Source organism: Schistocerca serialis, chromosome 6 (assembly GCF_023864345.2).
Source record: "Schistocerca serialis cubense isolate TAMUIC-IGC-003099 chromosome 6, iqSchSeri2.2, whole genome shotgun sequence".
NCBI classification, from domain to species: domain Eukaryota; kingdom Metazoa; phylum Arthropoda; class Insecta; order Orthoptera; family Acrididae; genus Schistocerca; species Schistocerca serialis.
In genome coordinates, this window is record NC_064643.1 from 594,168,356 (window position 1) to 594,173,602 (window position 5,247).

The 5,247-nt window shown below is 40.1% G+C and overlaps 1 non-coding gene across 1 annotated transcript; it reads right to left on the minus strand.

The window, feature by feature from the left end:
* Nucleotides 1-766: 766 nt before the first annotated feature.
* On the minus strand, nt 767-840 carry Trnat-ugu (transfer RNA threonine (anticodon UGU)). Its single transcript has one exon. It is a non-coding gene; the product is annotated as a tRNA-Thr (tRNA).
* Between the last annotated feature and the right edge of the window lie 4,407 nt (nt 841-5,247).

Below are 5,247 nucleotides of genomic sequence, written 5' to 3' on the forward strand. Positions count from 1 at the left end.
CGCCAGTAGCGTGCGTTTCACCAACGCCAAGCGAGCAGCTTCGTTACGATTGGTCGGCGTCCGGAATCTAAAGGCTGATACCGCAATTTACGCGGTATGGCACGTACCACAACAGTTACTTAAATTCACCTGATGAAACGATACACGTATGCATGAGAAAACATTCCTCCAGAAGAACACGTATAATACATGCAACAACAGCTACAATACAATACACAGAAAGATGTAAGTAGTAAAAAGTAATGACTACTGCTTATGGTGAAGTGAACAATGTCAGTCCTGATTGCAAACCCTCATTACAAAAAAATTAAAGAAAGTAAATACTGAGAAAATAATGACTTTTGGAACTATTTAAAATGTTTTTAGTCTTTATAGAGGAGAGCGCTTGACACTACAGCTTATGTTTTGGAATTGGATGCGTAATGGCGTCAACGGTAGCTTCACGGTGCTGGCGGCGTACTTAAAAAGTGGTTTGTGAAATGGCAGAAAATACGTCCTCTTGCTTGGAATGTGTTTCTCCAGGCCTCTTATTCCATTCTTCCTTGCATTTTTTATACGACACACCGGTAGGACACAGTTGTTTATGTGTAAATTCATGTTAGTACGCGTACGATTATAGCTTTATATATGAAGACAGTAACTGTTCTTGAAAGAACAGATACTGTTGATGACCGTGCAGCTTTTCCGTGGAATAAATGATTAACTGAAAGCCTAAGCTGCCGACAGGTGTTGTTGATATACCTCGATGTGGACAGCTGTAAATGTGTGCCCCGACCGGGACTCGAACCCGGGATCTCCTGCTTACATGGCAGACGCTCTATCCATCTGAGCCACCGAGGACACAGATGAATAGCGCTACTGCAGGGACTTATCCCTTGCACGCTTCCCGTAAGACTCACATTCCCATCTGTCCACAATTCTACATATGTAAAGTACATTTGCCCATCCACTCATTACTCGCGCACGCTTTGGCGATTCCCGTAAGAGTTTGGGCAACCTGTGCGCATTCGCACAGACGAAGGTCAATGGCTGGGTAGCCTTTAACTGTATGTATGAAGACAGTAACTGTTCTTTCCTTACTCCGAGTTATTGCTTCTAACGTCCCGTACACGGTTTTAAAACAACATAGTATTGAATTCCACCTGCTGATCGCGTACATTTTCAAGATCGCGAGTTCACAGTTCTGGGGAACGCAGTCCAACGCTTCACAATCAGATTGTAGGTATCCAGTTAATATTTTAATGCACACAGGAATTTATCGAGTAGCAAACAAGATCAGTATTTTAAATTTCATTAGTTCCTGCAACTCAGTTAAGTGCGAACTGTTCAATTCTCACAAACACAATCACAGTCCATTCGCGTATACATTGCCACTGCTGTTTATAGTACTTCACGAAGCTCACGGTACCTACACACTGTAAAACGTAGCTTCATAACGCCCACGTCGAACTTTAGGTTAATAAGAACGATGTCCTGAATTTTCGTATGATTCTCTACAGCATTAGTACACAGTGTAAACCGCACGCCAGCCACGACATCGCACACCGTCTGAATGTCTTCACCGTCCAACTGCAACTATCGACATAGCTATCGCATCTCACTTCATACAACAGCGGCGCATTTTAGCACGGCACATTGCACATAAGCATTGCAAAGAAAATGAAACACACATTGAAACGTTTCCGTATTCAGTTAAAGAAGTTTGATGTAGCAGTAAAAATTAAGGAAACACAGTAACGTTTCATATTACAGAACAAAACAAGTATTCTAGACCAGCAAGGATACAAGTACAGGACAAACGAAGATATTCATCGTAATTAGTATTATCTTCACAAAACCTCAATTTTTCTTTAGTGTCAGTGTACTTAGGAAAGTGGACTTTGTTTCTCAGAATTTTTCCATTCTATAACGTGATTTCCTTTTTAAATGCCTCCCTATCAAGTCGCAAATTGCTTGTCTCACACCTTGCAGTGTCTTATTGTACACAGTGTGCAATCAAGTCCACTTAAAATCTGAGGTCTGTAGTTTATTCCGAATTTTCTAATTTTCGTTCCTGCACACCTTTCTCTTTCATATATTTAAAAAAAGCATTTTAAATCGAAAGATCGTTCTACGCATGCCCCTTGACTTAACCAATATACTTCGCAACAATATACGTATAAGGTCTCTATGCTTTTTGTTCAGTTCCATCGAAAACTGTTGGAACTGACAGTGGAATAACGCCAACCACTTGAGAATTTTTACTATTGATATCAAAAATTTCTTCACGTGCTCCATTCCTGAAAATTTAGCACAAAGCTCTTCTTGATGACTGGAGTAGTGAATCGCGTCTAGTGACCATTATAGTTATTTGGTCCTCCATTCTCAACCACATCTCTGAATTCCTTGTGCATGGCAGTGAAAAGTCGTTTCATAACAAATTTTCAGAACACGTCGATTATGCTATTGCACAGTAGGTACTGAGGAATCTCATTACTTTCTCCTGCCGTTCCCACTCATTTCTGAACACTTATTACGATAGATGACTAGACGGCCTCTTTTTGTACAAACAGCCATTGGACCTGTGTACGTCCTTCGTACCACCAACAAACAGAGAAGGGTAAACGGCGCTGACACAACGATTCTACTAAACTGAAGAGAGTTGTGCCAACTGAGAAATGTCACGGCGCAGTACTAAATGAAATATCGAGCTACACTGACTACTTCCGAGATGGACCGAACAAAGCCGAAGCACGCCGAGCGTCTGCTCACAATAGATTGCAGATTGACATGCTGCGGTTGGCCCTGATCTAGCGGATGGTGCGCCCGGGAACTCGCGATGCTTTTTGACCGGGACTTCAGATTAGAGTATAAAGAAGGAATACACATTAGAGACAGCCACAAGCAGTTTCCGCCATTTTGTACAGTTTTTCGTTATTGTTAGACTCGAGTTTGTATTTTGCGCAGCATCTGTAAATATTTCGCGCTCTACACAATCAAGTTCCGTATAATATATTAAACCTATTTGAAATAAATTGTTAATATTTTAGGTATACAATTTTATGGTGAGTAGAATGCTACGCATTTGTAGAACTTGTTATTGAGCATGTGGACGGCTAAGCCACACTTCCTCGGTCGTGCGCCTTCTTATACCGAGAAACATGCGATACCTACATATTAGCTAACTTTCTTTAGTGACTAAAAATTTTCCTCGTCTTCAAATTCGAAATTTCTGTTAGTTAATCGATTTTGTTAATACTTCTGCCTAACTTGATTTCATTCACTGATTATTGGTCTCTTCTAGAGTGACGTTGTAACAGGTAGACTGCTAAATAAAATACTGTCAAAACTGTCTCGATTGCAACGCTTTTAAATTTCGATTGACTATTTGTTTCTATGTACATCATAGACATATTTCCCCATTTGAGAAATTCTTAATTTTCCGGAGTAATGTTCGTAGTTTCAGATAAATACTGCAGCACATAAAAATTGAGCGCCATCATCTAAAAATGAAATAAGAAAATGTACTAAACTAAAATGGAATGGGAAAATATATTAAACTAAAGTTAACAAATCAGTCAAGCAGAGTGTTTTTGCTAGTAAGAGCACATAAACAGTTGTCAGCATCTAATTTAGACATTGAATTGCCATCACTTGGTTCCAGTAAGATGGACGTAGGCCAGTTATGGGCAAAGTTTAAACAGACTGTAAATCGTAGTCTGGAGTACTATGTTCCAAGTAAGTGCATTAAAGGACAGAAAAGATCCACCACGATATAACAACGAAATACGGAAAATGCTGAAGAAGCAAAGGCTGTTACAATCTCAGTTGAGAAGAGAATACGCAAATGGCGACAGGCAAAGGTTAGTAGATAATCGTGGGTCTGTGAAAAGATCTATGCGCGAAGCATACAACAACCGTAGTCACGCTTTACCAAAAGATCTGGCCGAGAAGCCGACAAAATTCTGATCCTGTGTAAAATCGCTAACCGGGTCTAAGGCTACCATCCAGTCAGTCGTTTACCGGTCTGGTGTGGCAGTTAAAGAGAACAAAACGAAATCCAGAGTTCTAACAATTTCGCGTTTAAGAAATCGTTCATGCAGGAGAATTGCACAAACATGCCGTCGTTTGACCATCGAACGAACTCCCATATGGACGACATAATAATGTGCATACCTAGCGTAGAGGAACAACTGAAAGAGTTGAAAACAAATAACTCGCCACGTCCGGATGGAATACTAATTCGGTTTTACAAAGAATACTCTCAGGCTTGGCCCCTTACCTAGCTTGCATTTGTCGCGAGTCTCTCGCCCAGCAGGAAGCCCCGAGCGAGTGGAAACAAGTACAGGCGAGTCCTGCAAATAAGAAGGGTAAGAGAACGGACCTGCAAAATTATAGACCAATATACTTAACATAGATTTGATGCAGAATCCTCGAACATATTCTCAGTTCAAGTATAATAATGTTTCTAAGGACCGAAAAGCTTGAAACGTCCCCTTAGAACTATTATACATGACTGTGCTTAAACTGACACACAATATTTTTTTTTAGCGCAACGCAATCTGACTTTCAATAATCCCTACAAAAGAATGGCCCTGACTAACATTAACCTATACCTTTCACAAACCACTTACCTCACAAAAATCTTCGTTACTCGAATTACTGCAATACAGCGAGCACCACTACTACCAGCTAAATAAAAGATTCAAACTACGGAAGGCACTTACTACTGATAGGCATAGATAGCAAATGAAAGATTTTAATAGAGAACAAACAATGTATTTACCTTAATATTCATAATATATATAGCAGTTCATGACATCCAGTCTTACAAATTTCAAAACTCCGCCATCTCTCTCCCCACATCCACCACTGCTGGCGGCTCACCTCCAACCGCGCAACGCTACGCGCTGTTCACATCCAGCTGCCCAACACTACAATGGCAGACAACAATGCAAACTAGCCATAGACTGCACACAGCACAGCCAGTGATTTTCATACAGAGCGCTACGTAGCGTTACCAATATAAAAACCTAAACAGCCTACTTACATAGCCCCCATGCTCCCCACAAAAAATTTTAGGAATTGTTTTGGGCAGTGGCCAATAATGATTTGATAAAATTTTTCATAATTACAATAACAAAGATATCAAATATGCACACACTTATTGATACAATGTTGGTAAAAAGCTAAAATTTTCTCACAGTCCATAAAGACAGTCCTGATCATTCATCACAGTAAAATTGCAGTGTTTTTTTTTCTAAGTCT